The 15,018-nt window shown below is 39.0% G+C and overlaps 1 protein-coding gene across 4 annotated transcripts in view; it reads right to left on the bottom strand.

The window, feature by feature from the left end:
• LOC122824250 (cadherin-18) overlaps positions 1-15,018 on the bottom strand; it is a 199,553-nt gene that overhangs the window by 108,145 nt on the left and 76,390 nt on the right. Inside the window, exon 1 of one of the 4 annotated variants that reach the window (XM_044104624.1) lies at positions 9,420-9,687. The exons of the other annotated variants lie outside the window; for them this stretch is intronic. The gene's annotated coding sequence lies outside the window, so the exon portion shown is untranslated. Of the gene's footprint in view, positions 1-9,419; positions 9,688-15,018 lie in introns of those variants that run through there. 4 annotated transcript variants of the gene reach the window in all.

Raw genomic sequence — 15,018 nt, 5'->3', positions numbered from 1 at the left:
AATCACTATGGATGCAATGTCCATCACCTCCTCACCTCCTCCTCTCCCTTCTTCTCTTTCTTATGAGGCACTGGCATGGTCCAATTAACATCCCAGCTATGCGTCGTGAAGGGTGAGCCGGCCTGGCAGGCGTGCAGCACACTAATGTTTTATCAGTGCCACGCATCTGGGTTTCTCTTTGCACTGCGACACTGACAACTACCTGACACGACTCCCCCCTTCCACTCTGTCAGGACTCTACAAGGCTTCTAAAATAGACTCTATAAAGTAATATATGCAGGGAATGTAAATTAAAAAGCCACTCTGCTGCTGTTCCACAGTGGAGAACGTGTGAAAACACATGTTTTGCACTGTTGTTTTATTCAATCCCTGTCATTTTATGTTCACTCCAATAATGTCCATCAGCATGCTTTCACTCCATTCTGCTGAGCTCTCCTCCAGCAAACTGCTGAATATCTGCCACCCCATTCTGTGTGATTTGCTGACTACAAATGTGTAAATGAAATGCCTGAAGCTTAAAATGTAAATCTGGCAGGGGGGTAAGTGTGACACGAGACGCACCCAGGTGACTAGAACACAGCTCTTCCATAAAAAAAAAAAAGGTGAGGCACCCAGAGTGAGACTAAAAGGCATTACCCGTCAACCCGACACTTTAAAGCAGAGAACAAAAATGAAGCACTTTGAGGCAGCCCCCAGGACGCCAGACACGAACGCACAGCGATTACATAATGACAGTTCATTCTTTACAGCTATTTAAAAAAAGTCAACGTCTCTGAGCAAACACTCACGAATGGGAGATGGAAATCCAAACCCTCTAATAGAGCATTAACTATTCATGCAGCATATTGGCAATCAAATGGCTCTGTTTTCACATTCTGCAAAGTCATTCTTCCACTAAAAAACCGAACAAAAATGCAGAGGGAATAAGCTCATATCCATCAAACTGGAAAATATATTTTTTGTAGTTTTACAACATACAAATCTATTCAAACTTTAAATCTCTCAGTGAAAATAAGACTTTTTTAAAATCTTATTTTATTTTGACTCAAATACAGACGAGCAATAGTTTCCTGATGCCACAAGGTCAAAGCCAAACCCAACACGACACCTCAAGATGGTGCTGAAGCATCTTCTGGTACAAGCGGTTCTTAAACTAAGAACCTCTCAGATTTCCAAGTAATACACTGACAGGAAGTCAAGCTCTAATTTTTCTTGTAGTTTAAAATGTACAGTCCAGTGAATAAACAATATTACCATAATAAAGAAATTGCCATTTCTGGAGACCAACATGTGAGGAGAGCAACATTTATACCACTTGAAATATCTAAAATTTTGGTATTGATGTTTTTTTTGTAGATACCAACTGTTATAAAGAATATACATCTTGGGAAGCTGAACTACCTAAGCAAAACATGTTTTTACACAACATCAGGAGCAGTTTGCCATCCAGCCATCATCTTCCACCTCATCTGGGTTTTGGTCGTGGAAGTGTGGAGTCATTTGCTTTTGTTTGTTCTGGATCAGACATCAGTGAAATTATGGAGTATTCCATCACATTTATTTTCTGTTGACATTGACTTTTGGCAATATATATTATTGATTTCATGCTCGACACTTCCGGTTGTCACATTCACCCATTTCACTCATTAATACACAATCTCACACATTCATCCACCAATAAGATGATCAGCAGGCAGCTTGTGGTTAAGTGTCTTGCCTCGGGGCAAGATGGAATCAAACAAACAACTTTTTTAAGGTAAGATGTCTACTGAGCCACAGTTACCACGACATCTAAAAGTAGAGTCTTTCCACCATGGCAACATGAATAGCTAAGATAAGAGAATGGAGTAAAATCAATAATACAATTGGTGGTGATTTCAAAGACAGACTTGCAAAATATGATCACCTGAATTTGACAGTACTACAAGATTATTTGAAAGGTCTACCTGTAACTGGTTATGATCAAACACTATACAACTGGAACACATGAAGGGGAGCACAAAAACAAACTTCATTTTATGATATTTGACTGCTTAAATCATATTTTGAGTTCTCAAGTCTGAAAGTCTTAACATTTACCAATGAAAACATCCCTGGAAGGTGATCTAACGAATTATTAAGAATCAAGAAACCTCTAAAGCTGTTGTTTTTTGGTTTTCCTAAAGTCCGTCCAGGAGAGGGTTTTCATTTATTGCGTGCTCTTGAGATGAAAAGCATAAACACCATAATGCAGCAGGCCACTGTAGATGCTTGCCCACAATCAAACTTCCTTTTACAGTGCTGAGAGCTCTTAAAGGAAATGCTTTGTTGGTCATTCGTCACTGCCAGAGAGAGTAGGAGATGAATCATTCTAATGTTTCTTTCACCCATACTCAAGAAACCCATAGTGCAATAATGTCAGAGTGATGCATACTGTTCCGTGTCCTACTGTAAAACTCGGACATCGAGATGAGAATATGACAAAAACATGAATTTCCAGTTAAAAGTCATGACACTTTCTCAATAATGACTTTCTGATAGTATTGGTGAGGCACATCAGAGATTGTATTGTGCTTTCAAACTTCGTATGCAATTGGAATAGGTCTCCTGTTGAGTTTTTGTTATGATAAAGTTTCAGGTTGGTGGAAATGCAGATTCTGTGAGTTTTAATCATCTGATTAGCAAACCTAGTGTGGATTTAGAGAATAAAACAAGTTTTGTTTTACAGAGTAACTTTTTCTAGAATGCTTTTTCATAGTACACAAAGAGAGACTATCAATGCAAACTTTTAAATGAATAAAGCCAATAATATCTAACAGCAGCTGATATCATTGCGAACATAACTAAAGAAAGTTATGCAAAGTAAATACAGAGGAAAGTCATGTGACAAACCTACCATTCAAATAGCTGAGAGCCAAAACAAAAAGGTGGATTTCAAAACAGTAGCTGTACTCGCAAGACATATCAGTGAATATATAGATGTTTACTGACAAACTATTAATGGCATTTAATTTTTTTTAGAAGGTCTTGTAATTAGAAAAGCAGGGAGAACTAGGGTTGGGCACATAATTTATCATTTATCTTGATAAATTTCTTGTCACGATAAGAGTTTTGTTTTTTTCACAGCTCTCTGGTGTCCACACGTATGATAACAATGTTTTTCAAGACCAGTATTTGTGTTTGTGGGGTTGTGATTGCTGTGCTATACAGTCACAGCCACACCTAAAAAAGAAGAAATACATAGTTCTTATTTTCACATTTGTAAGCTGTTTGTTAAACTACAAAGTAGGGGGCGTCTTACATATTTAACTAGAATTTACACTTCTGATAATGAATCTTTCTCTGTATCTAATAGAGTCAAACAAGGTGGAGTTTTGTCCCCTGTTTTCTTTTATAATTTGTCTGTTGAATGACATGATTGGAAGTCTGGGTGTACTGAGTTTAAGCTTCTTGTTAATGATTCAATACATGCAGATGTGGTGAGTAAAGTGAAATATTTAAGCCATATTCTAGGAAGTGATCTCTGTGACGTTGATATAAAGAGACAGCTCTGCCAGCTCTATACTGTATGCAAGCTAATATGTTGGCACAGACGATGTTGCTGTTCTCCCTTTTCGAGCCCATTGTAATTCTCTTTATATGGCTCACTTGCGGTGCAACTATAGTAAAGCTGTAATGAAGAAACTGCAAGTGACTTTTCAGGATGCATTTAGAATCCTCTTCAGGCTCCCAAGATGGACGTCTACAAGTCAAATGTCAGTCATTGAAGAACTACATGAATAAATTTGAGTGAGTCAAATTACCTAGTAGTTAGCGCTCTGTCACCTCTAACAAACAGCAACACAAGACATCCTGGAAGCTTTTGTAAACATTTGTTCTGTGATGGTTGGTTGTTCTCTTTTGTTGGTTTGTATTATGATATTGACTCATTTTGTTTAGATTAAAGGCTTACATATATATATACCCCATATATATATATATATATATATATATATATGGTAAATGGACTGAACTTATATAGCACTTTTCCAGTCATTTTGACCACTCAAAGTGCTTTACACTAGAGTCACAATCACCCATTCGCACTCACAAACACACACACATTCATACACCAATACGCAGATCGGTAGGCAATTTGGGGTTAAATGCCTTGCCCAGAGGCACATCGACATGTGGCAGGAGGAAGCTGAAATCGAACCTATAACCTTCCGATTGCAAGACGACTACTCTACCATACAGCCACAGTCACCCGCATATATATATATATATATATATATATATATATATATATATATATATATATATATATATATATATATATATACATATATATATATATATAGACAGTAGTTACTAGACAGAAAATTAAAACATCAGAGCCAAATCTGAACAAGGGGTGTGTAAAATGAAAAAGCAGCACTGACCAATAATTTTTACCGACATCAATAGGATTATCAAAACAAAACCCATTGAGGGATAATCTAATTTTCACTAGATGGTGCTCTGTTTTCCCCGCTGTGAGCTGCTCTCACTCCTCGCTGCCTATTTCCTCTTTAACTAATTTCAAATGAACAGCTGTGTCTGCTGCCAGGAATCTAAAACGCAGTGTTTTGTGCATGTTTGATGCTCGATGTGAGCACTCATGTTTGTTTGAGCTCAGCACACATCCCTGTCGGGGTAAGCATGTCTATGAAATGTAACACCAAAATTTCTATGCATCATTTATACCTGCAAGCCACACCACCATGTGACACGGGTGCATTTAGGGCAGGGGGATAATATTCCTTTATCACCTTCTGGATTTAAAGAAAAGATGGCATCATTGACAAGGCTCATCAACACTTGCCTTTTCAAAGCCACAATTCACACAGGAATCAAAGCCCTGAGTGGCAGAATGAGCCAGTCACTTACCAGGTTTTGTTTGGCATGATGGGAAGAGAATGTCGGAGGGGGAAAGACGTGATTCATCTTTTAAAAAGCCTTGCGGCTGTGCTGTTGTTATAGTAATCCACTATTCTCCCTCCTGTCTAGTCTGAAAGTGATGTGACTGAAACTGTATTGGGCTCATTGAAGCCACCTGGAGTGAGCCAATTCTAACTTGGACCATGAATCCTGGGGCCAGCTTGTTTGTTTGAGGTTGTTTGCACTCAGTATAAAGAAAGCTTGCTCAGAGTTAGTAGGTATAGTTTTCTTTTTAAGAATATCTGACCTTACATCCAAAAGTAGAAGAAGATTACCTTAAAAAGCAAGATGATTTCACAATGTTATGTTATCTAGCATTCTAAAACTACATGTGACATGAATTAATTGTTCATAGTAGAAACCGGAATTCAGAATTTTATTACTTAAGCTGTCAAAATAATGTTACATATTAACTAATATTCCTGCCAGTAAACAAAGACGTTTGAAAAAGCGTTGATTTCTTTTGAACAAATGTAAAATAAAAGTGAAAGACCAAGAAAAAATCCACCAAAATCAGCTAATTTCAGAAATGCGTCTAGAGTAAGCCTGTTATACATTTTCAACAAAGTTGTCATAGGTTATTTTTGCTTGGCAGTAGAGCTGGACAATAAATTAATAACAATACATATCATAATAGACATGTCATAAACATCTTTAGATAATATGTCTGATCAAATATTCAATAGTCAATATAGAACATTCAATGAACACCGATCCAAAACCGCACATCATTCAAAGTTGGTGGCATCAACTCGCTCACTTACACTTTTCTGGCAGTATTAACGTTTGATTGTTGATGACACGACTCAAGATGCAAAAATAGTTTCCATAGCCTTTTGTGAAATGCACAAATTTTGGTACAACCTAAAAAAAACCACCTCATCCTATACTGCAAAAACATTTTATTGAAAAATGTGAGTTTTCTGAAATTGGCAAGTTTCCATTAAGTGAATTTATTTTCGCAATTCCAATTTGTACATTTATATGGTCAATGAAAAGGCAGCTGCTTCTGGGGTGCCTAAAGCCTAACTTTAGTATTCCTATTGAAAAAATGTCCAATGACTAATGTTTTCTATTCTTATTTGGGATAAATACATCTGGAAATTCCTTTTATTAGGCTCTTGTGTACAGCTGACTGCTTGAAGCAACACTGCATTTAAAATGGGGCTTAAAAGTGTAAGAGCAATATAATGGAACATTTTTGTAAAAACAAGTGGTATACCTGTGGAAATCTGCTCCATACCTTCACCTTATATGAAGACAGCTTCCTTAATTAACAGTATAGTTCCAGTAAGTCTAATGTGTGATGTAAATTGCATTTTTTGATGTGTCAAATGATTATTAGCAATACTGCAAATTGCTGCCATGCTGAGCAACTTACCCCATTAAAATGTATGCTGTGTTTTCAGTGTGACTGATACATACACAAGCATTCACACTTCGGTTGACACAACACATCAGGAGCACTTGTCACTGGTGTCAAATGAGGATTAAAGTGATTAGAACTGTTAATTTTTATTGGGTTATCACAACATCTGCATCACATGCCAGCTTGACTTGTAGCATTAAGGTGTGTTTAGAGGAAAAAATGCATCAACTGAACCGCTGGGCACCAATGATGGCCCAATTAACCCCGAGACTCTTTCATCCACAAGGCTGACAAACATGCACTATTATATAAACAAGCCGTGTCAGAGGGACCAGTTTTTCATTTCAGAACATCTGCAGTTCATCTCAGATTACTAGTGGGCAGCTGAGGGCCTGTGCACTCCGAGGGGTCCTCCATCATTTTTATAGGTGGTCATTGATGCTCAGAGCAACTGGTAATCTCAGCTTCCAAATGGTAAATGATTGTTCCGTCTGGTTTTTGTGGGTGTGTTTCATAAAAAATTTTTTTATCACAGCACTGAAACACCCCAAAAATAATTAAAATTGCTTTACAGCACCGACTGCTGTAAAGCAAATGTGATACCTGGTACTGAGTCGTTTACATCACTGCCTAGGACCCAGAACCAATGAAGGAAACGACAAAATAAACTCCAAAGATGACATGAGCACAACTTCCTTTTCACAAAATGTAGACAAAATTTGAGTAGCATTAGACTGTAGCAGTAAGATTTGCAAGAGTTCCCTTGTCTTTGGCAAAAGATCACAAGCCATTTCTTCAGCTAGCATTAGACTACTGCATTTGTATGGGTTGCAGTTACCCATAATGCCCTGTGCTGAAGTCTGTTTCCTGGTTTTGGAGCGCTCTCCGGCCTGCTTGCTGCACATATGCATTCGAATCGTCCCAGACTTCACTTCAACCGAACCGAGACTGAGGCTTTTAGGCAGACTAGAGTTCACTTTTTTGTTCCGCGTCTAAACAAATGACTTAGTGTTCAACTAAAACAGACTAAACAAGACTGGTGTGGATGCACCACTGATGGATGAAATAATTTGAAAATTCATTGCTCATTTTGATATTAAAAGGTGTTTCATTAGCTAAATGAGGTCTGTAAGGGAGGCAAATACTTTTGTTTTCTTTCAGATGTGAACGTATAATTGTGCATACTGGTGGAGATAAACACCTGAAACCCTGAAAGGATTAAGAAGGTAGTAGAACAGATGGATGGTAAGTCAGATTTTTCTGACCATCGCCACTAAAAATATCAACGTAATGGTGTTCATTTAAACCCGTCCAAAGTCTCAAAACACTGATATTTTTGTACATCTGGTGTGATTTATTCTGCGTATGTTAATATTCCAGAACGCTGCACTTGCCAGATCAAGCCGGGCATCTGACCAGAACATTTCAAACTCCAGCACTCGCTGTTTGAGCTTCTTTAGAATTAAGTGAGCTTCCTCATTTCCCTTTAACACCATCCATGAAAGTGTTGATGGCGAGAGCGTCTCTGAAAGAGACCACAAGCTGGTTTTCACTTCAAGCTAGCTGGAACTGTTAACTCTTGTGCTACTGGAAGATCTATGGTCGGTTTTGGGGAACATTATGAAAGAAATGTATAAATAAGGTAAGAAATGATATGTTTGACATATTAGTGAGGTATTCAACGTGAGGCCTTTTTAATTTCAGACAATACTTCTTGTTTTATAGTATGTCTGATACATAAAACTACTAGTATCATCCTAAAGGTAGGATAATACCACCTTTAAAGTTGCATCACCCTTGAAGAAAAGAAACTACCTCTGGACACAGTAAACAAGTAAATTAAGATTCCCATGTTGAATAAGGTAGTTACTGCATCATAATGTGAGAATAGTTTTCTTAACAACAATAGGGGGACTTGTCATGTGCAAAGCTAGAGTAAAATAGTTCAAACAGGGTATCCCTCCAGTTCGACTGAGCTGAAGATATTTTACAAAGATGTTTGAGCAAAATCTCTTCAGGTATGCAAAGCATTCCAAGACTATTGCCTCTGAAGAGGTGAATATAAATGTGCAGCACACATTCTTTTAAATCGAGTATCATTTTGCTTCCATATGTTTTGGCGTATCACCTAAAATCCTACTGAAATACACTGAGTATGTGGTTTTAATGTGGAAATATTTGCTTCGCATTATTTCCACCTTTACTGATAATTTAGTGGTTAATTTGTTTTTGAGATCTAGTCTACACTAAATATAGCAATAACTGCAATACCCAGAAAGTAAGAGCTCTAAAAATCTCCAGGGCCCCAATTAAAAGAAGGGAAAAGCCATCTAAATTAACCCCCACCACTGCTTCTTCTGCTTTCTAGTGAAATAACACAGACTTGCATTTGTTGGATTTAGACAGCAGCAGGCAAGTCCTTCCCACAGATAACGTTTCCTTCACCCACTGCAGCCCGAACACTCACGATGTGAGGTGAGTACCTTTACAGGATGCCATGCAAACTGGCAGCTATACGGCTCTCCCTGCGCACAGCCGAACCCCGTCAACGCAACATGAACGAGGACACTTGCGCAGCATCTTTCCACGCACATCTGCACAAAAATCCAAACACAAGACACACATTTCTTTCTTTCTTTCTCCTCCTCCCCCTTCTCTAGAGGGAAGTGGACGGAGACTGTAGTCGGATAGACTTCAAATAGAGGCAGCAGTCCCTGAGAGTGGACTCCTGTTTCCTGCAGTGCGCGTAAATCCCAGTCTGGCCACACATTAAAGATGGTGTTGATGGAGGGGATCGGGCACCCCCTTAGACTATTACTCTGTTATTCTGCCTGTCAATCATTCATAACTCCACTGAGGCGTAGTGTGCACTCGTTACAGGAGAAAAACTGGTGCGCACAGTCCGCGCCGTTCTGTACGCTGGCACAATCAAAACCCGCCTTGCGAAACGCACTTCATTTCATTTAGCCCGACTCCAATTTAATTGACCTGCTGAAGCCAATTTGCGGGGATGCACACGCCCGTCTAAAGCCGCGCGCACAGGCGCAAATATCAACTTCCAATCGCTCCCATGCACAGACAGTACAAAAAAACTTGTTCATCTCCTTACCTGTCCCCGCGCACCCTCCATAACACACGCGACAGCTTCCGAACGCAGAAAAGCGAAGCACGAGTTTGTCCCGTATTTATCCGCCCACCTCCAGTTTCCCGCCTCGGTCAGCCCGCTGACATCCTCACCGGGGCAAAGCTTCTGTGCGCGGCTTGCAGAGAGCCCACTCTCTGCTCTCCTCTTCTCTCCTATCCGCGTGTGTGCGCGCGAATGACTGCGAGAGCGCAGGCACCGGCTGTGCGCACGTTCTCCAATAGAGCGCGGATACTGCGGCGGCTCAGGCCGACAGACGGCGCCCCATTGGTCGCTTTGCAACTCAATCCGCAACTGCAACACACGGATTCCTCTCCTACCTCCCCTTCTCTCCATTATCTCCCTCTCATCCTCAGCTCCTGTCTTTCTCTGTTAACACGTGATTATATAAGATAGTGATCAGGAAGTGATACCTTTGCTTCCCCCCCTCCTGTCCCTCCATTCCTATTTCCTCACACACTCACACTTAAGCGCACACACAGCCCACCTTCCAAGGGTGTCCCAACTGAATGCAGAGTATCACAAGCCTGAATGGAAAGATGGACGTGCCTTGAAGGAGGAAAAATAGATTAATTTACTTTGAAATGGCTTAATATGTTTTTTAGATTTACATACATTTAATTAAAAATAAACACCTTGTTTTTTTTTTTTTTGTTTTTTTTGTTTTTTGCTCTGAGGTTAAATCGGATCAAACTTTTCTTGTTTAAAGTCAGCTGGAATTACCAGAATTATTTCTATCTTCTAAAAGCCAAACTAATGAAGGAAATAATATGTTTACATACAGAATGATTATGAGAACATACAACCAAAATGGTTGCTGTATGGTTGTAATCCAACAGGAAATTTATGAGCAGATCTGGAAATGCATGTGACTCAGACAGAATACAAAGGTTCTCAGGAGGAATGGTGCCAGGAGTCCAACAACTATGAGACGTTTGTGGGAGGATACCCAAAATGTTTGACCCAAGTCATACAGTTACAGGAAATGTATGTAAGACGTATTTTCACTCAAACATGGAGAGTTGTCCCAATTTGCTGAGGAATAGAGAGGAAAGTCCACGTTATCTTTCTAAGTTAAAGGATGTTTGTGCTCCAGTTACTTTAAGTCCAAATTGGAAATAATGACCGTTTCTGAGGATCAAAATAATAAGGGAAGACAGCAACTCTTTGAACCGGGGGGTGGCCAGTGTCCTTCCACTTCATCCACCTGAGAGCTTGTGGCCATGGAAGCTGGCAGCTACATTTGTGACGTTTAATGATCAGTGTTCTATTTCAGGACCTTTAAAAATAGTAGCAAGGTAGCAGTCTAAGAATAAAACAGTTCTCAAAAGAAAAAAGTGTTGAAGAAGCGCTGGGGATTCAGTTTTATTTTTTATTGTCCAAAACCTCGACAGTGCCATTAGCAAAGCACAGTTTTCAATTATTTTTGTGAGTTCAGAAGAACTCAGGGACCTGTGGGTCTACATCTGAGCTGCAAATGTCTAAATGTTCATGAAGTTTAATTTGCTTTGTTGGGTTTTGCTCTAGAGGGAAATATGTACTTTAAATTCAAGGAGATGTTTCACAACATTAAAATTATGTACTTAACAAAATTTTAAAATGGCAGGGAGTTAATCAAAATGTGGAAAGAGGAAGAAAGAGGCACCACACTGCCAGTTTACACCCCTCATCCCAATACACATGCAATATATGTAACTAATTATACAGTGGGACCTTGTTGCAGGGTTAGAGACCACAGCTGTTTGCTAGGAACTAAAATCCACAAATACTTGCAACTCTATCTAAAAATATTTATAACTGCCTTTTAACAAGTACAAACTCCAATCATAGCTTATTATTTAGGTTGTGGAAACCATCTTGACACTATAACCACACAGGCTAACACCTAGGGTCTTTCTTATCTCTTTACTTATACAGACAGTCAATGTGTTTTGAGAAAAGTTACTAATATCACCTTTAGAAATGGAGCAAAACCAAAGAGTTTAAGAAAAAGTATGCTGGCCTTTCAAAATAAAGCTCATATCAGTTCTGAAAAGCAAAAGAAGAAATCTTTCATGGTTAAAATTTAGCTAAATTAAGTTTCAGAGTTTTAAATCAAACAATATCAAAACAAAAAATGGAATATCACTTGCATTATATCTTTGACTTTGTTGACTACTTCTTGTCTAGTTACAACTGCAACTATTTTATTACACTTAAATTAACACAAAGTTAACATACAAGTAACTTTTGAGCGAGATATAGGAGCTTGTTTTAAGACAATATAACAAAAAAATATAAGAAATCCTAGTTCCACCAGCAGATTATTTCATTATAACAAGACATTTTTCCCATGCTATAAGTGAAATAATCTGCCAGTAGAACTAGTACTTTGTCGTCAGTGTTGAGGACAAGCTCCAGTATCTTGCTCAAAAGTTGCTTAGATTTTTGCAGTAAAAATTAGACTAAAAATACTTTGTGATTCTGTGGTTCTGCAGTGTAGTAGAGAAACAGAGCTACATAGAGAAGGCCTGAGACAGTTTTCTATAGGATGAAAGAGAGAACATACAGCTAGTGGCAGCAAAAGCTCAGTCAAAAGAGAGAAACAGGGTTAATCACATTATGATGTATCCTAGATGTAAGGAGACGGAGACGGACAATGAAAATATCTTAAGGAATTTTTGAGAACGAATCAGTCCATAAATTCATTTTTGATGAAAATAAAGTCAAGCAACAGATGAAATTATTATTCCTATGCTAAGTATTCTTTTTCTTTTCACACATCATTCCTTATTTTGGCGACCGTTCCTCCACGCTCTGCAGCCATCACTTTTCAGTTTAATTGTTCACACTCTCCTGCTTTCCAGTGCTAATAGCACTGTTTTAGACACTTTTTTTACAATTAGGCTGGGCAATTTTTTTGACTTTCGTTCTTTCCTATTCTCCGTCAGTCAGTCAGTCAGTCAGTCAGTCAGTCACTCTCCCTCCCACACTTAGAAACAATAATTCACGTCACACAGGTACCCCTGGGCCAGCTGTTGAGTCTGCTTATGAATTCAGCCATGCTTTTGCTCTCTCTGGATCCAAAGGGAAACTAAATGAATAATGAAGACAGCAGCGAAATGGGCAAGTGGAGGTGGAGGATAAGCACAAGAGTGAGGGAGAGGGGCCACTTGGGATGAGAACATGATGGAGAGATGAAAGGAGGGAGGGGGTGACTTGTTAGTATTCACCCATCAATTAAATGGTGGTGGAGGCAGGAAGAGAATGGAGGCTGCTGCGTTGTGGACAGAGGCACGAGGAGAGGGACTGCAGGCCTATAAACCACAGAGAGCGCCGGCTGAGGAGACAGATTAGGCACCAGAGATGAGGAGGCGAGAAGTGCGATGAGGATCTGGAGAAAAGTGGACGTGGGGAGACGGGGAGAGACGAGGGTCTCCAAGGCGTCAGCGGCTCCTCAGCACACTGCCTCCAGCCTCATCTATCATCCAAGCCCAGTTCCTTCTGCCAACACGAGTTCGTCTCTGGTCCACATCCAGAGCTGGCATCCTGCTTCAAGAACTCCACAAAGTGGATGTGTTCTGCATGTTAAGCCAAAGTAATGACTCTCCTTGAAATAGGCAGACATGCAGGTGTTTTGATTCGGAGCTCCAAAACCAAGAAAATTGGATCAGATTGTTGGAAATGGACATTTTTTTTAGAAACATGGCAGATATTTGGGCTGTACTTTACAGCTTGACCTAAATTTGGAGGATTAGTCAGTCTACAGATCTCAACTAATCTAACATATAAATATCAGGATAAAGACAGCATATGGGAACAAAAATGTCACGATATCAGCAACTACATCATGGTGTCCAAAGTGCGGCCTGGGGACCTTTTGTGGCCCTTGCTCTGATTTTGTTCTGGTCCCCAGCTGCATTTCAAGAATGATGCAAATTTGTTTCTTAAACATTTTGTTTTAAATCAGGGTAACGTTATTACCAAAACATTGAGTACAAAATAAAATATTCATCTTTTTGCAACCAAGCTTTTATAATAAGTAGAACTACATTTATCCAAATTAATTTATTAAACTCAGCCCAGCAAGCATTTTGACAGAAAATGACCCAAAACCTGGTTTTACAGCATAATTAATTTGTTACATTAAACCTAAAAGATTTTGAAAACTAGCTGCTTTTCCTTAAATACATCAAGGGTGAAAAATCCTTATTAGGTTTTGGATCTATGATGAATAGAGGTGAATGTCTAGAAAGTTTAAAAAATTATCCATGATTTTTTTTTTTTTTTTCTGGGGTTGAACTATGATAAGACCCGTTTCTCCGAGACAACCCCTTAAAACGAGAGACAAACCACGGCACTGGGTTATGACAAAATGTGTCTTGCTTTTCATAAACGCAGTACTGCTAAGTTTGTTGGAGGATCTGTGACGCTGTGTGCTTGACTTCTCTTCTTGGGAAACTTGTAAACAGGAGTTATACATCAGAAAACTCAAAAGTGCTCATTATTGGGTTTTTCATCAGGGAATGATCTAAAACAAATGATCAAATTAAGACAGAAACAGCTCTCCAGATACACAATCAACCTTACTCCATCGATGATTTAGTCTTCTAACCTCCTGTTAAACATGTGGAGTGAGTGGAAAAAGAGTGCAACAGAAAGAATGCAGTACTCTAGACTGACATGAAATGAAGAAAAGTCTCTTTCTCTGCTGCTCCACACTGATGAAATCCAGTGAGATAAAACTGAATCCTGCCTTATTGACAGAGGAGAGCTGTAGAAAGCACTTACAGCAGGGGGCCCAACAATTATGAACAGTGGTTGTTTTGTAAAAAGATGTTTATCTGTATTTTTTTCAAACGTTTTAATGGTGACATCCTGCAGAAAGAAAATTATTTTTCATTTTTCATGTCTCTTTATGCAGCTTTATGCAGCTCCATTCTTTGTGGGGCACTATTTGTGTCAATCATGCCTGACACATGCAGCATATACCGCGAGTGATAAAACAAAGCTTTATTTATTTTCTAAATTACACAAAAGCTTGAGTCAACAGCTCCTTCGTTCTTCTGTTCACAGCGTGTCAATTTGATCAAAGCTTCAGCAGATATCATTCAGAGGCAGTGAATAAAAAAAGCAGCATGTGTCAAAGTGGGAGCATCCCATATAAACAGAAGACACGACCTTGCACAAACAGCTGACAACCTTTTATGCTGCATCACAGCAAGATTCCTGTCAAAGTGCCTGACAATGTTGCTGAGAAAAGTTCCTCTGCCTCTTTATCAGCAGGAACAGATTCTAATTTCAGTCTGGGTTTGAAACTATACAAGTGGGCTTGAGTATGACCCTGGAGACAAGGGGGGGATATAGTTTCTGAACACATCAACGTTTTTCTCAGTAAACATTTCTGAAGGAGGTCCAATTTTTAATTCAGATGACAGGAACAATCCAAGTAACTCCATCTAAACATATAATCTAACAAAACTGAAACAACTAAGTTTAGTCAGAACAGTTATCTGTCAATCCTTAAATATGTTTTATTCGCCAATGTAGCATGTTTCAATTTGGGCAGGACTACCCAGAGTGTTAC

This window comes from Gambusia affinis, linkage group LG21 (genome assembly GCF_019740435.1).
Source record: "Gambusia affinis linkage group LG21, SWU_Gaff_1.0, whole genome shotgun sequence".
Lineage (NCBI taxonomy): Eukaryota > Metazoa > Chordata > Actinopteri > Cyprinodontiformes > Poeciliidae > Gambusia > Gambusia affinis.
Note: the sequence above shows the minus strand (reverse complement) of the source record. Positions and strands in the feature narration are given on the sequence as shown.